Source organism: Dendrobates tinctorius, unplaced genomic scaffold (genome assembly GCF_039654945.1).
Source record: "Dendrobates tinctorius isolate UK_male_01 unplaced genomic scaffold, ASM3965494v1 ptg000059l, whole genome shotgun sequence".
In the NCBI taxonomy this organism is placed as follows: Eukaryota; Metazoa; Chordata; class Amphibia; order Anura; family Dendrobatidae; genus Dendrobates; species Dendrobates tinctorius.
In genome coordinates, this window is record NW_027361727.1 from 21,331,445 (window position 1) to 21,356,964 (window position 25,520).

The 25,520-nt window shown below is 45.0% G+C and overlaps 1 long non-coding RNA gene across 2 annotated transcripts in view; it reads right to left on the reverse strand.

Annotated features, from left to right (window-relative positions):
- Window positions 1-1,443: 1,443 nt before the first annotated feature.
- The window catches only part of LOC141092421 (uncharacterized), a 34,544-nt gene continuing 10,467 nt past the window's right edge, over window positions 1,444-25,520 (reverse strand). Inside the window, exons 2-4 of one of the 2 annotated variants that reach the window (XR_012232790.1) lie at window positions 16,501-16,585; window positions 6,273-6,421; window positions 1,444-2,332 (exon numbers count right to left, since the gene is read on the reverse strand). This is a non-coding gene — a long non-coding RNA (uncharacterized lncRNA). The remainder of the gene's footprint in view (window positions 2,333-6,272; window positions 6,422-16,500; window positions 16,586-25,520) is intronic. The other variant, XR_012232791.1, reaches the window with a different exon arrangement.

Sequence of the window (25,520 nt, forward strand, 5' to 3'; positions counted from 1 at the left end):
CTTTTTTTGTATCTATTGAGAATGTAAAAAGTGTTTATTCCGAATATTCTCCTTTACGGACAGTCCGCTCCGGGAGCTGCAGGGGAACTGAACACGTGCTGATAGATTTTCCCATAGACGATCACTGAGGGTCCCGGTATTGAGAAGTCCTGTGACCAGTTTATTTAAAAAAAAACAAAAACTGGTAGTGGTGCAGAGCAGACTACCACTTTGTATTAAAGGGATTGTCTAGTGACCACGGCTCCATTAATTTCCTTTTGGCTGCTGAGTGCTGAGCTCAACTTTTTCCGGGCAGATCAAGTTCGTGTCACCATTCTGCAGCCAGAACAGCATTCACGTTCCGCTGTGCCAGAGCGCACGTCTTCATAAGCCCAGTAAATGGGAACGTGCGTGTGTAATCCTCGCCGAGGGCAGAGACTGATGTGCCGGGTACATCCTGAGCTTCCATACGTGTATGTCCTTTGCAAATATTGGTTAATTGCTAATATATCTCTTCTCCGCGGCATCCGTGTGCTGCCAGGTGCAGAGGGAGAGACACTTCAATTTCTTTGATGACGCACTAAATGGGCACAAGACGTTCCGCTCCGATTGTATCATCTCCTGACGTCACCCGTCCTGTTGTTTAGACTCCTGCATATACACAGACGTCAGAGCAAAGGGAAGAACTAATGGGGAGAGACTTCAGGAGAAGTTCAGGCGGGTGCCACAGCGTCCTCTGCTGGAGAAAGTCTCCAACGTCAATCAGTGAACTTTGGAAGTTTGTAAAAGTTATTAAACTCTTTCTTTCATCAGGACGTCGCCAGCTGTGACTTGAAGGAGTTTGACAAGATTGGAAAAAACTTGATTTCTTTCTTCCAGTCTCAGTGCCACAGCAGTCACCAGTCCTATGTTATGTGGCCTCTGGTGATAGAGTAACGGTGGACCCCGTTTAGGCTGCAGTCACTTAATGTCTCGCTGTAATTCTGCTCTGATTATCCAAACACATAAGTAAGGAATTAATTTATTATCACTCACTGTGGCTTTAAGGGATTGTGCCGTAACACACTTGGCTGCAAAAAAGCTCCTAAGCAAGTATAAATGTTACTAGAAAATAACTTGAATAAACGATGATCGCTCATTATTTCCCTCCCAAAAACTCTCTATCCTTCTCATATATGGTCCAGCGGCCATATCTGTAGGCCGGTAAGTCCAATGGGCTTTGGGGCCAAGTTTGAACCTGGAGGTGCCCCCCCCGCCACATGTTGGTCAGAAGTATGGGCCCACGTAGCGCTCCAAATCCTATGAGACTACATGTTGCCCCCCATCCTGGACCCTTTCCTGATATATATGTCCCCCCATACTGGTATATACAGATGCTTCTCAAAATTAGAATATCATCAAAAAGTTAATTTCAGTTCTTCAATACAAAAAGTGAAACTCAGATATTCTATAGAGTCATTACAGTGTGATCTATTTCATGTGTTTATTTCTGTGAATGTTGATGATTATGGCTTACAGCCAATGAAAACCCAAAAGTCATTCTCTCAGTAAATTAGAATAATTAGCAATAAAAACCTGCAAAGGCTTCATAAGTGTTTTTAAAGGTCCCTCAGTCTGTTTCAGTAGCTCCACAATCATGGGGAAGACTGCTGACCTGACAGATGTCCAGGTGGCAGTCACTGACACACTCCACAAGGAGGGGGAAGCCACAAAACGCTAAAGAAGCCGGCTGTTCACAGAGTGCTGTATCCAAGAATATAAATGGGAAGTGGAGTGGAAGGAAAAAGTGTGGTAGAAAAAGTTGCACAAGCAACCGGGATAACCGCAGCCTGGAAAGGATTGTTAAGAAAAGGCCAGTCAAATATTTGGGGGAGATTCACAAGGAGTGGACTGCTGCTGGAGTCATTGCTTCACACCACACACAGACGTATCCAGGACATGGGCTACAAGTGTCACATTTCTTGTGTCAGCCGCTCATGACCAATAGACAACACCAGAAGCGTCTTACCTGGGCCAAGGAGAAAAAGAACCGGACTGTTGTCAGTGGTCCAAGGTGTTGTTTTCAGATGAAAATAAATTTTGCATTTCATTTGGAAATCGCGGTCCCGGAGTCTGGAGGAAGAGTGGAGAGGCCACAACCCAAGCTGCTGGAGGTCTAGTGTGAAGTGTCCACAATCAGTGATGGTTTGGGGAGCCATGTCATCTGCTGGTGAAGGTCCACTGTGCTTTATCAAGACCAAAGTCAGTGCAGCCGTCTTCAAGGACATTTTAGAGCACTTCATGCTTCCCTCTGCCGACAAGCTTTTTGGAGATGGAAATGTCATTCTCCAGTAGGACTTGGCCCCTGTCCACACTGCCAAAAGTACCAATACTTGGTTAACACATATTTAAAAAAGGTATATAGAAAATTTGATTCAACTCCCCTTTCCTCGCCGTTAAAAAATACATTAGAAAAATACATATGTGGTATTGCTACATCAATAAGTTTATTGTACAAGAATATAACTACTATAATATATTCTTGTACATAGGGGAAGTATTATAGTAGTTATATTCTTGTACATAGGGGCAGTAACTACTATAATACTGCCCCTATGTACAAGAATATAACTACTATAATACTGCTCCTAAGTACAAGAATATAACTACTATAATACTGCCCCCTATGTACAAGAATATAACTACTATAATACTGCTCCTAAGTACAAGAATATAACTACTATAATACTGCTCCTATGTACAAGAATATAACTACTATAATACTGCCCCCATGTACAAGAATATAACTACAATACTGCCCCTATGTACAAGAATATAACTACTATAATACTGCTCCTATGTACAAGAATATAACTACTATAATACTGCCCCCATGTACAAGAATATAACTACAATACTGCTCCTATGTACAAGAATATAACTACTATAATACTGCCCCTATGTACATGAATATAACTACTATAATACTGCCCCCATGTACAAGAATATAACTACTATAATACTGCCCCCATGTACAAGAATATAACTACTATAATACTGCCCCTATGTACAAGAATATAACTACTATAATACTGCCCCTATGTACATGAATATAACTACTATAATACTGCCCCTATGTACAAGAATATAACTACTATAATACTGCTCCTATGTACAAGAATATAACTACTATAATACTGCTCCTATGTACAAGAATATAACTACTATAATACTGCCCCCATGTACAAGAATATAACTACTATAATACTGCCCCTATGTACAAGAATATAACTACTATAATACTGCCCCCTATGTACAAGAATATAACTACTATAATACTGCTCCTATGTACAAGAATATAACTACTATAATACTGCTCCCATGTACAAGAATATAACTACTATAATACTGCCCCCTATGTACAAGAATATAACTACTATAATACTGCTCCTATGTACAAGAATATAACTACTATAATACTGCCCCTATGTACAAGAATATAACTACTATAATACTGCTCCTATGTACAAGAATATAACTACTATAATACTGCTCCTATGTACAAGAATATAACTACTATAATACTGCTCCCATGTACAAGAATATAACTACTATAATACTGCCCCTATGTACAAGAATATAACTACTATAATACTGCCCCTATGTACAAGAATATAACTACTATAATACTGCTCCCATGTACAAGAATATAACTACTATAATACTTCCCCTATGTACATGAATATAACTACTATAATACTGCTCCTATGTACAAGAATATAACTGCTATAATACTGCCCCTATGTACAAGAATATAACTACTATAATACTGCCCCTATGTACAAGAATATAACTACTATAATACTGCTCCCATGTACAAGAATATAACTACTATAATACTGCCCCTATGTACAAGAATATAACTACTATAATACTGCTCCTATGTACAAGAATATAACTGCTATAATACTGCTCCTATGTACAAGAATATAACTACTATAATACTGCTCCCATGTACAAGAATATAACTACTATAATACTGCTCCTATGTACAAGAATATAACTACTATAATACTGCCCCCTATATGCAAGAATATAACTACTATAATACTGCTCCTATGTACAAGAATATAACTACTATAATACTGCTCCTATGTACAAGAATATAACTACTATAATACTGCCCCCATGTACAAGAATATAACTACTATAATACTGCCCCTATGTACAAGAATATAACTACTATAATACTGCCCCCTATGTACAAGAATATAACTACTATAATACTGCTCCTATGTACAAGAATATAACTACTATAATACTGCTCCCATGTACAAGAATATAACTACTATAATACTGCCCCCTATGTACAAGAATATAACTACTATAATACTGCTCCTATGTACAAGAATATAACTACTATAATACTGCCCCCTATATGCAAGAATATAACTACTATAATACTGCTCCTATGTACAAGAATATAACTACTATAATACTGCTCCTATGTACAAGAATATAACTACTATAATACTGCCCCCATGTACAAGAATATAACTACTATAATACTGCCCCTATGTACAAGAATATAACTACTATAATACTGCCCCCTATGTACAAGAATATAACTACTATAATACTGCTCCTATGTACAAGAATATAACTACTATAATACTGCTCCCATGTACAAGAATATAACTACTATAATACTGCCCCCTATGTACAAGAATATAACTACTATAATACTGCTCCTATGTACAAGAATATAACTACTATAATACTGCCCCTATGTACAAGAATATAACTACTATAATACTGCTCCTATGTACAAGAATATAACTACTATAATACTGCTCCTATGTACAAGAATATAACTACTATAATACTGCTCCCATGTACAAGAATATAACTACTATAATACTGCCCCTATGTACAAGAATATAACTACTATAATACTGCCCCTATGTACATGAATATAACTACTATAATACTGCCCCTATGTACAAGAATATAACTACTATAATACTGCTCCTATGTACAAGAATATAACTGCTATAATACTGCTCCTATGTACAAGAATATAACTACTATAATACTGCCCCTATGTACAAGAATATAACTACTATAATACTGCCCCTATGTACAAGAATATAACTACTATAATACTGCCCCCTATATGCAAGAATATAACTACTATAATACTGCCCCTATGTACAAGAATATAACTACTATAATACTGCCCCTATGTACAAGAATATAACTACTATAATACTGCCCCCTATATGCAAGAATATAACTACTATAATACTGCCCCTATGTACAAGAATATAACTACTATAATACTGCTCCTATGTACAAGAATATAACTACTATAATACTAGCTGTGAGGTCGTGTCTCAGCAGTTCTCCTCATGTCTGGAGCAAGCCCGGCGAGGGGCCACCCTGGGCGGGAAAGCTCCCCAAGGTCCAGTAATTCCCCAAAGGAATTTTCTGTCAGTAAGCAGTGCCTGCCTGGTGCCCAGAAAGTGAAGGAGATGGCATTACTGACCACAGGTGTGCAGCGGACTCCTCCACACGGACAGAGCTGACTCTCTGGAGCGGCAGACATGGCAGGAAAACCTGCAGCAGCGAGACATGGTGACCGGGCTCGTTCAGGACGCACAAGGTTGCAGGTGGTGGCAGCAGTAAGGCTTTGTGCCCACGTTGCAGAAATGCTGGGGAATTCGCATGCATTTTACCGCAAAACACAAGCGTTTTGCGAACGTTTTTAGCGTGCGCTTTTCCAAGGCATTTGAAGCATCGCTTGGAAAAGTGATTGACAGGTTGGTCACACACAAGCATAGTGCTTGACAAGTGTGGCCAACTTTTTACTATTAATGCCACCTATGCAGCATCAATAATAAAAGAATGTTAAAAATAATAAAATAAAAATAAAAAATAGGGATATACTTACCCTCTGTCGGCCCCCGGAGTTCTCCCGGTCCTCACTGGCTCTGGGGGCAAGTTCTGTTCCCAGGGATGCCTTGCGCAAGACCGCTACGTCATCAGAGATCATGGTCGCAAGGCATACCTGGGAACAGAACTTGCCCCCAGAGCCAGTGAGGACCGGGAGAACTCCGGGGGCCGACAGAGGGTAAGTATATCCCTATTTTTTATTTTAATTTTATTTTTACAGGGATATGGTACCCAGGGCATGGAGGACAGTCTCCTCTCCTCCGGACCCTGGGTGTCATCCGCACATGAAACGCTCACTTTGCGCATGGTGAAAAAACGCGGCGGAAACGCTAAAAAAAAAAAGCAACGTGTGCACATACCCTAAAAGTGCTGTGGAGCCCTGTGGTCATCTGTGGTAAAACCAAAGGAGACTCCGGCATTGAAACACCCAGGGTCATTGACGAAGCCAAAACCTGAGAGGGAGACGGCGCGTGCACCAGAGCTGCAGCTGGCGGAGGAGATACCGGCCCTGGTGAAGAAGATGAGGGAGTTACAGCAGCACAAACAAATGATGAAAATGGAGACTGATGGGATATATAAACTAAAGGCCGCTCATCCTGACAGGAAAGCTGTGTGTGACCAGAGACTTTACTCACTGGGTGTGGAGCTGGCCAATGTGGTCAGTGACATAGAGTGTGCCCTGGAGAGGATGGGGCCCCTGGCCGAGACCTACAGGGACATAGACTGTATCCTGGGGAGGATGGGGCCCCTGGCCCAGACCTACAGGGACATAGACTGTATCCTGGGGAGGATGGGGCCCCTGGCCCAGACCTACAGGGACATAGACTGTATCCTGGGGAGGATGGGGCCCCTTGCCCAGACCTACAGGGACATAGACTGTATCCTGGGGAGGATGGGGCCCCTGGCCGAGACCTACAGGGACATAGACTGTATCCTGGGGAGGATGGGGCCTCTGGCCCAGACCTACAGGGACATAGACTGTATCCTGGGGAGGATGGGGCCCCTGGCCGAGACCTACAGGGACATAGACTGTATCCTGGGGAGGATGGGGCCCCTGGCCCAGACCTACAGGGACATAGACTGTATCCTGGGGAGGATGGGGCCCCTGGCCGAGACCTACAGGGACATAGACTGTATCCTGGGGAGGATGGGGCCCCTGGCCGAGACCTACAGGGACATAGACTGTATCCTGGGGAGAATGGGGCCACTGGCCGAGACCTACAGGGACATAGACTGTATCCTGGGGAGGATGGGACCCCTGGCCGAGACCTACAGGGACATAGACTGTATCCTGGGGAGGATGGGGCCCCTGGCCGAGACCTACAGGGACATAGACTGTATCCTGGGGAGGATGGGGCCCCTGGCTGAGACTTACAGGGACATAGACTGTATCCTGGGGAGGATGGGGCCCCTGGCAGAGACCTACAGGGACATAGACTGTATCCTGGGGAGGATGGGACCCCTGGCAGAGACCTACAGGGACATAGACTGTATCCTGGGAAGGATGGGACCACTGGCAAAGACTTACAGGGACATAGACTGTATCCTGGGGAGGATGGGGCCCCTGGCAGAGACCTACAGGGACATAGACTGTATCCTGGGGAGGATGGGACCCCTGGCAGAGACCTACAGGGACATAGACTGTATCCTGGGGAGGATGGGTCCCCTGGCAGAGACCTACAGGGACATAGACTGTATCCTGGGGAGGATGGGGCCCCTGGCAGAGACCTACAGGGACAGACTGTATCCTGGGGAGGATGGGGCCCCTGGTAGAGACTTACAGGGACATAGACTGTATCCTGGGGAGGATGGGACCCCTGGCCGAGACCTACAGGGACATAGACTGTATCCTGGGGAGGATGGGACCCCTGACAGAGACCTACAGGGACAGACTGTATTCTGGAGAGGATGGGGCCCCTGGTAGAGACCTACAGGGACATAGACTGTATCCTGGCGAGAATGGGGCCCCTGGCAGAGACTTTAGATTTGGTCTTTTTTCTGCCTAAAGGTGAAATTCATATTTTTGGCATAATGATAAGAAGCTGTCTGTGCTGTGATGACAGTCCATCAATGCAAACATTCACCTGGAAGATCAGTAAATCCAGGCCGACACCAGTGTAATTACCATCGAGAAGATCATATTGAGAAATGAGAAGTAATTAAAAGTTCAGCTGATTAAGACTAATTAAGTATCTGATGACATCAAATAAATACAGCTGCCATTTTTTGGCTGTGGTTCCCATGTTATCGGGCTGCCAATAGCCAGAGGAGGTTCTGGACTCAGTTGACACCTGTTAGTGTTGATGGCCTCTCTCCCCCCGGACCGGAGATCTGAGCTGCTGACGTGAGTGCCGAGGTGGGACAGAACCTGTATTGTTGTCAGGAGACGAGCCCACGGCCGCGCACAATGCCCATCTTGTCTCACCTTGGCTCGGACGAGGATCATTAGGGTTTGCAACATATTAATCTTAATTAATTTTTTCCTGTTTTTCCCTCTCTACTTTTCCAAAGTGGTTTACGTCACCAAAGAAAATGTTAAAGAAGTGATGACCAAGGGTGAATATTTAGACCAAAACTATAAAATATAATGCCCAGAAGTGGAAGGACTCCTAATGTGACCTTATTGCTGATCCTGTACTGATTCTGAGTCACATAGAATCATAGAATCATAGAATCGTAGAGTTGGAAGGGACCTCCTGGGCCATCTGGTCCAACCCCCTGCTCAAAGCAGGATTCGCTAAATCATCCCAGTCAGATGTCTGTCCAGCCTCTGTTTGAAGACTTCCATTGAAGGAGAACTCACCACTTCTCGTGGCAGCTTGTTCCACTCATTGATCACTCTAACTGTCAAAAAGTTTTTTCTAATATCTAATCTGTGTCTCCTCCCATTCAGTTTCATCCCATTGCTTCTAGTCTTTCCTTGTGCAAATGAGAATAAAGTTGATCCTTCTACAATGTGACAGCCCTTTAGATATTTGTAGACAGCTATTAAGTCTCCTCTCAGTCTTCTCTTTTGCAAACTAAACATTCCCAAATCCTGCAACCTTTCCTCATAAGACAGGGTTTGCAGACCGGTCACCATTCTGGTCGCTCTTTTCTGAACTTGCTCCAGTTTGTTGATGTCTTTTTTAAAATGTGGTGCCCAAAACTGGACACAATATTCCAGATGAGGTCTGACCAAAGAGGAGTAGAGGGCAATAATGACTTCACGTGATCTAGACTGTATGCTTCTGTTAATACATCCTAGAATTGCATTTGCCTTTTTTGCTGCTGCATCACACTGTTGACTCATATTCAGTCTGTGATCTATTAGTATACCCAAGTCTTTTTCACATGTGCTGTCACTTAGCCCTATTCCTCCCATTCTATATATGCTTTTTCCATTTTTATTGCCCAGATGTAGTACTTTGCATTTCTCCCTGTTAAAAACCATTCTGTTAGTTGCTGCCCACTTCTCCAGTTTATTTAAATCTTTTTGAATCCTCTCTCTCTCTTCTCTAGTATTAGCTATCCCTCCTAGCTTTGTGTCATCAGCAAATTTAATCAGTTTACCCTCAATTCCTTCATCTAAATCGTTGATAAAGATGTTGAACAATACAGGGCCCAGGACAGAGCCCTGTGGTACCCCACTTGAGACATTCTTCCAACTGGATGTGCAGCCATTTACGACCACTCTTTGGGTCCGATCACTAAGCCAGTTATGAATCCACCTAACAGTTGCCTTGTCCAATACTAGCTGTGAGGTCGTGTCTCAGCAGTTCTCCTCATGTCTGGAGCAAGCCCGGCGAGGGGCCACCCTGGGCGGGAAAGCTCCCCAAGGTCCAGTAATTCCCCAAAGGAATTTTTTGTCAGTAAGCAGTGCCTGCCTGGTGCCCAGAAAGTGAAGGAGATGGCATTACTGACCACAGGTGTGCAGCGGACTCCTCCACACGGGCAGAGCTGACTCTCTGGAGCGGCAGACATGGCAGGAAAACCTGCAGCAGCGAGACATGGTGACCGGGCTCGTTCAGGACGCACAAGGTTGCAGGTGGTGGCAGCAGTAAGGCTTTGTGCCCACGTTGCAGAAATGCTGGGGAATTCGCATGCATTTTACCGCAAAACACAAGCGTTTTGCGAACGTTTTTAGCGTGCGCTTTTCCAAGGCATTTGAAGCATCGCTTGGAAAAGTGATTGACAGGTTGGTCACACACAAGCATAGTGCTTGACAAGTGTGGCCAACTTTTTACTATTAATGCCGCCTATGCAGCATCAATAATAAAAGATAGAATGTTAAAAATAATAAAATAAAAATAAAAAATAGGGATATACTTACCCTCTGTCGGCCCCCGGAGTTCTCCCGGTCCTCACTGGCTCTGGGGGCAAGTTCTGTTCCCAGGGATGCCTTGCGCAAGACCGCTACGTCATCAGAGATCATGGTCGCAAGGCATCCCTGGGAACAGAACTTGCCCCCAGAGCCAGTGAGGACCGGGAGAACTCCGGGGGCCGACAGAGGGTAAGTATATCCCTATTTTTTATTTTAATTTTATTTTTACAGGGATATGGTACCCAGGGCATGGAGGACAGTCTCCTCTCCTCCGGACCCTGGGTGTCATCCGCACATGAAACGCTCACTTTGCGCATGGTGAAAAAACGCGGCGGAAACGCTAAAAAAAAAAAAGCAACGTGTGCACATACCCTAAAAGTGCTGTGGAGCCCTGTGGTCATCTGTGGTCATCACACTGTTGACTCATATTCAGTCTGTGATCTATTAGTATACCCAAGTCTTTTTCACATGTGCTGTCACTTAGCCCTATTCCTCCCATTCTATATATGCTTTTTCCATTTTTATTGCCCAGATGTAGTACTTTGCATTTCTCCCTGTTAAAAACCATTCTGTTAGTTGCTGCCCACTTCTCCAGTTTATTTAAATCTTTTTGAATCCTCTCTCTCTCTTCTCTAGTATTAGCTATCCCTCCTAGCTTTGTGTCATCAGCAAATTTAATCAGTTTACCCTCAATTCCTTCATCTAAATCATTGATAAAGATGTTGAACAATACAGGGCCCAGGACAGAGCCCTGTGGTACCCCACTTGAGAAATTCTTCCAACTGGATGTGCAGCCATTTACGACCACTCTTTGGGTCCGATCACTAAGCCAGTTATGAATCCACCCAACAGTTGCCTTGTCCATTCCATATTTCATCATTTTTTCAATAAGGATTGTATGAGAGACTTTGTCAAATGCTTTGCTGAAGTCAAGATATACTATATCTACAGCATTTCCTTGATCCACCCAATCAGTGATACCGTCATAGAAGGAAATTAAGTTAGTCTGACATGACTTATTAGTTACAAACCCATGCTGACTCTGTTTAATCACTTCATTCTTATCCAGGTATTGACATACATGTTGTTTAATAATTTGTTCAAAGATCTTTCCTGGTATAGAAGTCAGACTCACCGGCCTATAGTTACCTGGGTCCACCTTCTTCCCCTTTTTGAAGATAGGAACAACATTTGCTCTTCTCCAGTCTTCTGGCACTTCTCCTGTTCTCCAAGAATTTTCAAAGATTATAGAGAGGGGTTCAAAAATTTCTTCTGCTATCTCCTTCAGTACTCTGGGGTGTAATTCATCTGGACCTGGAGACTTGAATTCATTTAGGCTAGCTAAGTGTTTCCTCACTATCTTTCTGTTTATAGATATCCTGGATTCTTCTATTCCCTTAATAGGACAGTGAATAACAGTTGATGTTACATTTCCTTTCTGAGAGAAAACAGATGCAAATTAGGAATTTAAAAGTTCAGCCTTCTCAACATCCTGTCTTACCATTTCATCATTTTCATCCTGTAAAAATCCTATAGCATCTTTGACTTTTCTTTTACTTTTGACATATCCCCAAAATCCTTTATTATTGCTTTTGACATCTCTTGCAAGCCTCAATTCATTTTCAGCTTTAGATAATCTGATTTGTGCCCTGCAGGTTCTGCAGACAGCATTATATTCTTCTTTAGATATGCCTCCCTCTTTCCATTTTATAAACATTTTTTTCTTCCTTTTTAGCATGTGCTTAAGTTCTGTGTTCATCCATCCTGGTTTCCTTAACTGCTTCCTATTCTTCCCTCTTTTCGGAATTGTTAACAACTGTGCTTTGAGAATTTCATTTTTCAAGATTTCCCATCCTTCCTGGACATTTTTGTCTTTAAGGATATCCAGCCATTGGATCCCTCCAATTCTCTTTCTGAATCCCTTAAAATCTGCCTTTCTGAAATCTAACCTTGACGTCTGAGTCTTCACAGGTCTTCCGCCTCTAGTTATCCAAAATTCTAAACTAGCATGGTCGCTACCTCCTAGGGTCCCAGCCACTTTTACCTCCTCAACCATTTCCTCCCTGTTACTGTATTATACTCCAGAGCTGCACTCACTGTTCTGCTGGTGCAGTCACTGTGTACATACATTACATTACTGATCCTGTACTGATCCTGAGATACATCCTGTATTATACTCCAGAGCTGCACTCACTATTCTGCTGGTGCAGTCACTGTGTACATACATTACATTACTGATCCTGAGTTACATCCTGTATTATTCTCCAGAGCTGCACTCACTATTCTGCTGGTGCAGTCACTGTGTACATACAGTACATTACATACATGCATTACTGTATATTGAGGAGTGATAACCTGGGTACACTGGATCTGTATCCACAGCATGATCAGTATGTGGCAGAGATGAGGTCACATACAGGCCACCAGACTCCCTAAATAGGAAGGGGGATAATCAGCACACAGCAGGGTCAGTATATACCATCCCCCGGCCCTGGCTGCTCCCCTCTCACCAGTGTCTAGTACATGTGACTGCCCAGCTCCACCATAGATATCATAGTAAGCCATACCAAGAGTGATCAGAAAAAACCTCTCCTGCGTCCTCACCATAAAATGCAATATTAAAGTGCCGATGGGGATAAAGTGGAAGCCCCCACACTTTGTTAACCATCTAGATGCTGTAGTCACTATTGACAGCAGCATCTAAGGGGTTAAACGGCCATGGTCGGGGCCAACACTGTTCGTGGCGGATGCAGCAAGTTAAAAAACAGTAAGGTTGCATCATAATTTACCAAGAATGATTACTCTAGAACACTGAAACTGCATTGCTGCCATAGAAAATGGGAAAAAAAATAATGGAAAAAGCGCTTTATAATGTATATATGAAATATGCATCTGTAAAAATTGCTATAAAAAAAAAAAAAGGAAGGTACTTCGCGCAAAAATTGGCCAATTTATGTGAGCCCAATTGCAACGTCAAGACGTCCTTCGAAAATTGGGTCCCTATCCTGATATATATAATATAAACTTGGCACACACACGTGGATTTCAAATGCGAAGTGGTATTTAATAGAATGCAGTACATACAGTCAGTGACGTTTCGGTCTTATGGCCTTCATCAATGTACTGAAAATAAATTAATGCAATTATTTAACATCAAATGAAATAAAGTATTTACATGTACAAAGAATTGGCTGGGTACAGGATAATGAATACATGAACAATATAGGCCAAGAATCATCAGACATCAGATAGCAGACGGGCATAAAAAACCTATATTGCTGAGGATAACAATACAAAAGAACAGGTAATAGAGGATGCACATACCCCTGTACTGTGCTGAAAGCTTTGGTGTGTGGGCAGAAGAGCCTGTGAGACCAAGAGGTGAGGTCAGGCTATTTATGTATACCGCCATATAGTGCCAATATGTGCAGATGTGAACCGCTTACATAACGATGATGGTTCAGTAGAATGCTTGTGGCCGTTTTTCTAAAATGTGGAAAGACCATGCCGCAATTATTATTAAGTCCCCCGTTATAGAGAAGGCAAAAAGAAGAAGTACCAATGGTGTCTTACCGGTCCGTTAGTGCACAGTGTACGCGTCAGCAATGAACGCGGCATCCGCCGCTTGTCCCGGGTGCTGGACTGAGCGTGGCCGGCAGTGTTTATATATGAAAGAAGAAGCATGGCGGCAGGGCGGAAGTGTGAGACCGGAAGTAGCCCGGGCGTGCGGGTCACCGCCACCATGTTGCGTTCCACCAGCCGTGGAGCATTATGGGAGGGGAACCGGCCAGCGCCGTGTGTGTAAACAGTGTGACGCCGCAGTGGGCATGAATATGCCTGCCTCAGGACGTGGGCAATAGTGTGTCCTGCGTTAACAAAATGAAAGGGGATGGGAAGCAATAGGTTGTTACACCTAATGGTGGATTTATGCTTCGAAATTCGATCGCGTATTGGTTGTGTGGTCTCCCCTACATAAAGTAATCCACATTAAGGTATAAGCTCAATACGGAGATTATTATTAAATGCCCATGTGGATTACTTTATGTAGGGGAGACCACACAACCAATACGCAATCGAATTTCGAAGCATAAATCCACCATTGGGTGTAAAAACCTATTGCTTCCCATTCCATTTCATTTTGTTAACGCAGGACACACTATTGCCCAGCTAAAATTCCAAATCATAGAACAGGCTCATCTTCCCCGCAGGGGGGGCAACCGTATCCACCTCCACAAAAAGAGAGAGGCATGCTGGATACATGAGCTCAATACTCTGGCACCTAAGGGGTTAAATAAGGACTATGACATTCAATCTTTTATGATGAACTAACCCACTCTTTACCCCTTTAGGTTGAGCTCTACTGATGTATGATTTATATAAACATGATATTAATCCTATGTATTCTTTATTACAGAATACACAACCATGAATATTATGAAATTTCCATCACTTGAGCACAAGATGTCACCTCTCCTCTGTACAGCACCGCCTGATTCCTTTAGAGAAGCACCTAAGTTCTCATCTACCACCACTGAATAAGATGGCACGTCCTGAGGCAGGTATATTCACACCCACTGCGGCGTCACACTGTTTACACACACGGCGCTGGCCGGTCCCCCTCCCATAATGCTCCACGGCTGGTGGAACGCAACATGGTGGCGGTGACCCGCACGCCCGGGCTACTTCCGATCTCACACTTCCGCCCTGCCGCCATGCTTCTTCTTTCATATATAAACACTGCCGGCCACGCTCAGTCCAGCACCCGGGACAAGCGGCGGATGCCGCGTCCATTGCTGACGCGTACACTGTGCACTAACGGACCGGTAAGACACCATTGGTACTTCTTCTTTTTGCCTTCTCTATAACGGGGGACTTAATAATAATTGCGGCATGGTCTTTCTACATTTTAGAAAAACGGCCACAAGCATTCTACTGAACCATCATCGTTATGTAAGCGGTTCACATCTGCACATATTGGCACTATATGGCGGTATACATAAATAGCCTGACCTCACCTCTTGGTCTCACAGGCTCTTCTGCCCACACACCAAAGCTTTCAGCACAGTACAGGGGTATGTGCATCCTCTATTACCTGTTCTTTTGTATTGTTATCCTCAGCAATATAGGTTTTTTATGCCCGTCTGCTATCTGATGTCTGATGATTCTTGGCCTATATTGTTCATGTATTCCTTATCCTGTACCCAGCCAATTCTTTGTACATGTAAATACTTTATTTCATTTGATGTTAAATAATTGCATTAATTTATTTTCAGTACATTGATGAAGGTCATAAGACCGAAACGTCACTGACTGTATGTACTGCATTCTATTAAATACCACTTCGCATTTGAAATCCACGTGTGTGTGCCAAGTTTATATTACACTTACCACGGATTGGGCCCCTACTTGTGCACCACCTATACCAGAGTTGTGCCAACGGTGTTTCATTACTAAGCCTATCCTGATAGGTCACCTCTCCTGGGCAAAAAAAAAAATGCATCTTCCATATATACGGTACATTATATAGCGCTTTTTCCACTTTTTTCCCCATTTTCTATGGCAGCAATGCAGTTTCAATGTTCTACAGTAATCATTCTTGGTAAATTATGATGCAGCCTTACTGTTTTTTAACTTGTTGCATCAGCCACGATCAGTGTTGGCCTTGACCATGGCCGTTTAACCCCTTAGATGCTGCTGTCAATAAGTGATTACAGCATCTAGATGGTTAACAGAGTGTGAGGGGCTTTCTCTTTATCCCCATCGGCACTTTGATATCTGGACCGTGTGGTCCTAATGTTTGCGATGGCAATTCATGGCCAAATAACGATCTTTAAGTCTTCCAACACTTAGGTGCTAAAAAAAAAAAAAAAATACAATTTTGCATTCCGGTCATGTCACTTTGCATTAATTCCTGAAAAGCACCTGAAAGGTTAAATAAACGACTTGGAAGCAATTTTGAATACATTGAGGGGTGCTGTTTTTAAAATGGATTTGGGGGATTCCAATATATAGGACTCCCAAAGTCACTTCATAACGGTATTGGTCCCTAAAAAAAAACCAAAAACAAAAAAAAAAAACAAAAAAAACAAGCTTTGTAAATTTCCTTAAAAAAAACAAACCAACAAAAAAAAAAAAATACTGCTACATTTTTAAACCTTCTAAAATGTTAGGTGTTGATGTAAAGCAGACATGAGGGAAATGTTATTTATTACTGTTTTTGTGTGGATTCAAAGTTTCAAAATGTCTAACCCTATCTATTCTAAAGAGACAAATTAAGTTTTTACCTATATGGTGGATGATGATGAGGAGATGATTCTGGGAGCCATTGAACGTGATGCTGGATTTCTGTTTACACCCTGAACATCAGACCTAAAAAGTATGGATTAAATAAGAAATGTTTAATTACACTGCAATTGCATCCAACCTCCCTGAAAGAATATTACAAAATGTAAAGGATGCCTAGAGGTTACGTTCCAGCATTAGACCTAATCCATTTAAAATATGCAATGGACCTGCTGCTATTAAATATGGACTATGTACATCAGGAGATACAGAGTGTCTCAGAGACAGAGTCCAGACTCGTGGATCGAAATCCGATGATTGTAAGGGTTCTTTTACACGTTCCGTGTTTTTTTGCGGCCCGTTTTTGCGGGCTGTATTGCCGTGATATTCACGGTCTCCCGCAAAAACGGGCCGCAAAAACCCTTCTCGGATCGCCGTTTTTCCCTGTTTTGACAAATTGGTGGGAAAAAAAATACGGCATTCCGCAAATACGGTGGACCGCAAAAACAAGCTACCATTGTTTTTGCGGCACCATTGAAATCTATTGCGGCCATGTCGGTAAGCCGTGAGAAATATCGAGCAAGCTCTATATTTTTTTCATGGCCATATGATGAATTTTTGCGGGCCGTTTTTCGGCCCCATAGAAATCTATTGGGGCCTCAAAAACGGCCTGCAAACACACATCAAGTATAAGAGAAGCCTAAAAAAAGTTAAAGAATCTGTAAGCAACGGTTTATTGAAAATACATGGTGAATTGGGGGATATTAAACGAAAAATAAAATGGAATCGTGATGCTGACGATTACCAAAATGGTTTTTATTTACAACTGCCAAAAGGATGGTCCGAATTTTAAGCCACAGATGCGGGATGGCAATTACACACCAAAGAAAAATAACAGTTATGTGACATCTTCTAATGACAACATCTTTTTAGATGGTCTTTTAGCTCATCCACTGCGCAGCACGAGCGGAAACGGAGAGGCGGGAAATGGCATTACCGAAAACAGAAAAAGAGTCAGAGTACAGACGAAACAAATGGCGACAAGATGACGGGAACCAACCTCGTGATAAACTTATCAAAGGGATGTTTATCTGATGTTGAAATGAAAGTCCTAAGTAAACGCTTGTCATTTAGTCCTACATCCCATGTCAACTGGTTTGAACTGGGAGATTTCAATGCAAAAATTCTATAGCTTCATAAGGTTAAAATATTGGTTTTCTTAAAATCCGCTCTTAAAGAAATCGGGCATCTCTGAATTGAGTCTACACGAGTAATCATTGTCTTTAAGAAACATTTTTTTTTGCCTAATATGAATATACCTGTTATTAAAACTTTTATGTCAGCTGTGAAAAATGAGGTGTTTAAACTTAAGAATATAAAAATGAGTTCAGACACCCCAATTTGAGTTGGGAGGAATATAAAGCTATTATGAGTCTGTTGTCAGGTGTCCTAGGACCAGGGACTCCTTCCCTGTCCCTAGATTACTACTGATGGTGAAGACGCCGGGGGCACGTACCTTGCCTTAGCTCCTGAATCTGTCCTCAGTCTGTGCCCTTCCCCCACCCAGGGAAGAGGGGAGCAGTAGTGTACTGTAATACACCAACCAGACTAACTAGGTAATATGAACAGGGATAAAGGAAAATAGCAATCATATAAATAAACACACAAACAACAGAGGTAAACATCTGGGAGTGGAAGGTGTGGTTAAACCAAAGTAGGAGATGAAAAGGAATTATCACACACTCAAAACCTAGCAACAGTAGCAGATAAATCCACAAAACACCTTCTCCAATAATAACCAACAACAACAACCACCAGCCATGCAGCATAAGATATCTCTGACAATGAGTGCTAGTAGGGGCCTAGATTATATAGGAGATGGGAGTGGCTAACAGTGCACAGTTGAGAGTCTCTGCTTCAGGAGCTCTCAGAGCAGATTAACCCCTGCACCGCCAAAATAAATTTACACCGTTTTAATATAAAGTTTGCTTCTATTCAGTGCAGGAGTAGGGGAAATCAGACACTGCTGTCTTCTGGCTCTCCTCTGCCACGGTAAACCCGTGATAGCTATGCAATCCTTGGTCCATGACAGCGACATTAAGCCTGCTGACAAGCTTGGTGGTGCTGTCGTTGTCATGGACACAGGTAAATATGTTTTCGAGATTAAGAGACAATTGTAGGATCGTGAGGTATATAGTGAACTTATGAGTGACCCACAGTTTGATATTCAAAAGGAGATCAAAGTTATTTTGGAAGAGGCTACATATAATGGAATTATCGATGATTATTTAAATTTCTATTTTTTTGAAAATCTGGTTACTTCTGTAATATTTATTGTTCCAAAAATTCATAAGTCATTAATAGACCCTCCTGTGCAACCAATAGTTTCAGAAAGTGATTCCATATACATTTACAATGGAATCCTCCTAGATAAAATTTTGGGTCCTCTGTCAAAATGTACTGGTCCTAAATTCATTCCTCCCTCATCTGTCTATCACCCTACCGGTCCTCTCCATACTGCGGCCCCCTACATCTCCTCCCTCATCTATCACCCTACCAGTCCTCTCCATAGTGCGGCCCCCTACATCTCCTCCCTCATCTCTATCACCCTACCGGTCCTCTCCATAGTGCGGCCCCCTACATCTCCTCCCTCATCTCTATCACCCTACCGGTCCTCTCCATAGTGCGGCCCCCTACATCTCCTCCCTCATCTCTATCACCCTACTGGTCCGCTCCATAGTGCAGCCCCCTACATCTCCTCCCTCATCTCTATCACCCTACTGGTCCGCTCCATAGAGATGAGGGAGGAGATGTAGGTGGCCGCACTATCACCCTACCAGTCCTCTCCATAGTGCGGCCCCCTACATCTCCTCCCTCATCTCTATCACCCTACTGGGCCTCTCCATAGTGCGGCCATCTACATCTCCTCCCTCATCTCTATCACCCTACCGGTCCTCTCCATAGTGCAGCCCCCTACATCTCCTCTCTCATCTATCACCCTAACAATCCTCTCCATAGTGCGGCCCCCTACATCTTCTCCCTCATCTCTATCACCCTACTGGTCCTCTCCATAGTGCAGCCCCCTATATCTCCTCCCTCATCTCTATCACCCTACTGGTCCTCTCCGTAGTGCAGCCCCCTACATCTCCTCCCTCATCTATCACCCTACCAGTCCTCTCCATAGTGCGGCCCCCTATATCTCCTCCCTCATCTATTACCCTACCCGTCCTCTCCATAGTGCGGCCCCCTACATCTCCTCCCTCATCTCTATCACCCTACTGGTCCTCTCCATAGTGCAGCCCCCTACATCTCCTCCCTCATCTATCACCCTACCAGTCCTCTCCATAGTGCGGCCCCCTACATCTCCTCCCTCATCTCTATCACCCTACTGGTCCTCTCCATAGTGCAGCCCCCTACATCTCCTCCCTCATCTCTATCACCCTACTGGTCCTCTCCATAGTGCGGCCCCCTATATCTCCTCCCTCATCTATTACCCTACCCGTCCTCTCCATAGTGCGGCCCCCTATATCTCCTCCCTCATCTATTACCCTACCCGTCCTCTCCATAGTGCGGCCCCCTACATCTCCTCCCTCATCTCTATCACCCTACTGGTCCTCTCCATAGTGCAGCCCCCTACATCTCCTCCCTCATCTCTATCACCCTACTGGTCCTCTCCATAGTGCGGCCCCCTACATCTCCTCCCTCATCTCTATCACCCTACCAGTCCTCTCCATAGTGCGGCCCCCTACATCTCCTCCCTCATCTCTATCACCCTACTGGGCCTCTCCATAGTGCGGCCATCTACATCTCCTCCCTCATCTCTATCACCCTACCGGTCCTCTCCATAGTGCAGCCCCCTACATCTCCTCTCTCATCTATCACCCTAACAATCCTCTCCATAGTGCGGCCCCCTACATCTTCTCCCTCATCTCTATCACCCTACTGGTCCTCTCCATAGTGCAGCCCCCTATATCTCCTCCCTCATCTCTATCACCCTACTGGTCCTCTCCATAGTGCAGCCCCCTACATCTTCTCCCTCATCTCTATCACCCTACTGGTCCTCTCCATAGTGCAGCCCCCTACATCTCCTCCCTCATCTATCACCCTACCAGTCCTCTCCATAGTGCGGCCCCCTATATCTCCTCCCTCATCTATCACCCTACCAGTCCTCTCCATAGTGCGGCCCCCTATATCTCCTCCCTCATCTATCACCCTACCCGTCCTCTCCATAGTGCAGCCCCCTACATCTTCTCCCTCATCTCTATCACCCTACTGGTCCTCTCCATAGTGCAGCCCCCTATATCTCCTCCCTCATCTCTATCACCCTACTGGTCCTCTCCATAGTGCGGCCCCCTACATCTTCTCCCTCATCTCTATCACCCTACTGGTCCTCTCCATAGTGCAGCCCCCTACATCTCCTCCCTCATCTATCACCCTACCAGTCCTCTCCATAGTGCGGCCCCCTATATCTCCTCCCTCATCTATCACCCTACCCGTCCTCTCCATAGTGCGGCCCCCTATATCTCCTCCCTCATCCATTACCCTACCCGTCCTCTCCATAGTGCGGCCCCCCCTACATCTCCTCCCTCATCTATCACCCTACCGGTCCTCTCCATAGTGCGGCCCCCTACATCTCCTCCCTCATCTATCACCCTACCAGTCCTCTCCACAATGCGGTCCACCTACATCTCCCTCATCTATCACCCTACCGGTCCTCTCTACAGTGCGGCCCCCCCCCTACATCTCCTCGCGCACCTCTGTCCAGGGCCGCACCGGGACCAAAAAGCAGCCCTGGCACAAGTAAAAATTAACCAGCCCACATACGAGTGTCGTAGAATAAAATCATAGAATAATGACAGGTTGTGCCGACTTTTGCTTTACTTGTTAAGCCAATCAAATGTGCTAAACAACCACATTACAAATGTCAGCTGCAGTGACCATAGGGGGGGGAATAGACATCAGTTCAATACAGACGGCCTGCAGACACACACTACAGACACCTCACACACAAGTAACACACTCCTCAGTGCTGCAGGAGAGGCTGATATGCTGTGCAGCTCCTCCTGCTCACAGCAGCACTTTCCCAGCACCTCCCCCCTGCTCTCCCCTTCTCTGCTGGGGCTGTGGAGCTGAGCAGGAGAAGATGTGAGGGTGGGGAATTGAGTGGCTTCTCTATCTGTCCCTGGGAGCGCACACAGGCAGACATGGCTGACCTCACAGCTTGGTCTGCTGGCTCTCTCCCTCAGAGGCGGGCAGTGCATGAGGACAGGAGCACTGGCCAATCAGCTCTTCATCACTCTGATGCTCATTGGCCAGTCTTCTCCTGCATGCCACGCCCCCTTTTTGAATGGCTGAACCCAGCGCCACCCAAAAAATTATCAGTGTATAGAAAAATGTGTGCAGTGTGCACCCCCCACCCAACCCGTGTACTGTGTGCAGGCGGACACCCAACCCGTGCACTGTGGGCAGGCGGACACCCAACCCGTGCACTGGGGGCAGGCGGCCACCCAACCCGTGCACTGGGGGCAGGCGGCCACCCAACCCGTGCACTGGGGGCAGGCGGCCACCCAACCCGTGCACTGGGGGCAGGCGGCCACCCAACCCGTACACTGGGGGCAGGCGGCCACCCAACCCGTACACTGGGGGCAGGCGGCCACCCAACCCGTACACTGGGGGCAGGCGGCCACCCAACCCGTACACTGGGGGCAGGCGGCCACCCAACCTGTGCACTGTGCTTTGTAAATACTTTCATGCCCCGCCATCACACTAGACAGGAGGAAGTGAGCGGTCTGATGTCCTGATCACATGCTGCAGTGGGAGGAATGTCCGGTGCAGCACAGAACAGCACAGCGCAGCCCCCCCATCCTACTTCGATGTTACCTCACTGCAGCTAGAGATCAGGACATCAGACGGACGACTTTCTCCTGTCTAGTGCGGCGCAATCATGTGCGCAAGGCAAGCTAATGCCTGGTGTGATCGCTGTTGAACTGAACTTTGGAACACCCGCCGACAATGTGGAGGGGGCGATATATCGAGCTGCCATTACAAGTATCGGCCCTTCTGGCATTTGCCAGAAATGCCAGATGGCCAATACGGCCCTGTGACTGTTTATCCCCCTACCCATCCTCTCCACAGTGCGGCCCCCCCATATATCTCCTCCCTCATCCATCACCCTACCCATCCTCTCCACAGTGCGCCCCCCCATATATCTCCTCCCTCATCTATCACCCTACCCATCCACTCCACAGTGCGCCCCCCCATATATCTCCTCCCTCATCCATCACCCTACCCATCCTCTCCACTGTGCAGCCCCCCCATATATCTCCTCCCTCACCCTACCCATCCTCTCCACTGTGCAGCCCCCCCATATATCTCCTCCCTCATCCATCACCCTACCCATCCTCTCCACTGTGCGGCCCCCCATATATCTCCTCCCTCATCTATCACCCTACCCATCCTCTCCACAGTGCGGTCCCCTCATATATCTCCTCCCTCATCTATCACCCTACCCATCCTCTCCACAGTGCCGCCCCACCATATATCTCCTCCCTCATCCATCACCCTACCCATCCTCTCCATAGTGCGGCCCCCTCATATATCTCCTCCCTCCTCTATCCCCCTACCTATCCTCTCCACTGTGCGGTCCCCCCCATATATTTCCTCCCTCATCTATCCCCCTACCCATCCTCTCCACAGTGCGGCCCCCCCATATATCTCCTCCCTCATCTATCCCCCTACCCATCCTCTCCACAGTGCGGCCCCCCCATATATCACCCTACCCATACTCTCCACAGTGCAGCCCACCCATATATCACCCTACCCATCCTCTCCACAGTGCAGCCCCCCCATATATCTCCTCCCTCATCTATCCCCCTACCCATCCTCTCCACAGTGCGGCTCCCCCATATATCTCCTCCCTCATCTATCCCCCTACCCATCCTCTCCAAGGTGCGCCCCCCCTCATATCTCCTCCCTCATCCATCACCCTACTCATCCTCTCCACAGTGAGGCCCCCCATATATCTCCTCCCCCATATATCACCCTACCCATCCTCGCTACAGTGCGGCTCCCTACAACTGCTCCATCTTTTCTGTTCATCAGCCTACCTGTTCTCTGTGCTTCGCAAGTGACTTTCGACTAATATCCACATAATCCATATCTCCCACTCCCCGTCTCCAAGACTTCTCCCGAGTTGCACCAATTCTCTGGAATGCGCTACCTTGAGAACTTAGGACAAACCACAACTTACACATCTTTAGGCGCTCCCTAAAAACACATGTGTCTAGAGCGACCCATCACGTTCCCTAATCAAAGTTCTTTAATATAAAGTCCATTCACTATTTATCGAAACATAACTCTCCATTCAACACCACCACATCCAAAAGCACCACAAATATGGGCTGGTGACCAACTCATGCAGCCTTTATCTACCCCCCCCCCATGTCCTCAAGCTGGCTGGACAATCATTGTACTTTGTCTCCCCCACCTCATTGTAGATTGTAAGCACTTAGGAGCAGGGTCGTCATTACTTTTGCTTTATTATATCACCTTTAGCTTTGCTACTTATGACTTGAACAGTGCCTTGCGAAAGTATTCGGCCCCTGAAACTTTTCAACCTTTTCCCACATGTCATGCTACAAATTTTGGGTGAAGAATCAACAACAAGTGGGACACAATTGTGAAGTCGAATGAAATTTATTGGTTATTTTAAATTTTCGTGGAAAGTCAAAAACTGAAAAGTGGGGCGTGCAATATTATTCAGCCCCTTTACTTTCTTTTTTGTAAATTCTTTATTTTTGAATTTTAAACATCACCATTAAACACAACACCAGTTCCCAGATGCATTTGGCGAAATATTACTTAAGGGTTGGTTTAGGGCGAAGAGGCGGGAAAAAATAAGGGGAAGGCAGGTAGGGGAGAAAAGGGAAAAAGAAAGGGAAGGGGAAAAAGGGTACATAATCATAAACAATATCAACAACATTAACATAATGTGGTTGACGACATGAGTACAAACACTGAATGGGTGTACTTCAGAAAATAACATAGCACATTACATTAGGGCTATCACATTTGATCAGAGAGACCAGGAACCCCAGTGCAGAAGCCGTCAAATCCAGGTAAACCCATGAGACTCTAAAATGCCCTTAAAGAGGGTTGTCTTCTAAATACCTATTCCACGGGGCCCAAGTCAACACATAAGATCTATGATTATAAATTTCCCAGCTAGACAGCTCCTCTAAGCGAGAAATCTGATTTATTTTAGCATACCATTCTCCCAAAGTGGGAGGAGCTAAATCTTTCCAATGAGCAACTATTGACTGTCTCGCCGCACTTAACATCAGTGGGAGAAGACCATGTTTTTTTGGTAGAAAGTCCTTCGACGGACATGAAAAGAGAGCCTCCGTGGCTTTAAGATTAACCTTTATTAGTCTTAATTTTTTGAGAACTAGTTCAACTCCATCCCAAAAAACCCTCAGTCTAGGGCAGTCCCAGAATATATGTGAATGGTGTCCTCTAGAATTAAGGCATCGCCAACAATCATCATTATCCGCGAGGCCCAACTGGAATAATTTAGCCGGAGTTAAATGCCATCTGGTTAATATTTTATAAGAATTCTCTTGCAGGAGTACACATCTGGAAAAACCCCGAGCATTTGACAGCATTTTAGATATTTGGTCCTCTGTAAACGTGGTGTTGAGTTCCATTTCCCAAGAGTATACAAACGAAGGTTTAAAATGTATATTCGGAGAGATGAGATGTGAGTAAATGCGGGACAGAATTTTTAGCCGTGGGGGTGGAAGTTTTATCATAATATCTAACCAGGACCAATTAGATTTAGACGGGAATCTCCGTCCAAACTGTAAAAGTGTACGTCTGATATGTTGTTTTTGTAGAAAATTTGTTGGTTGAGTCAATGCATCCGGTGGCCAAAACCCCTCCCGCAAGATTCTATTACTATTAAAAACTATTCAACGTTTCTCTAGGAAGGTTGGACCATAGATTGTATGGGTCTTGAAAGTCT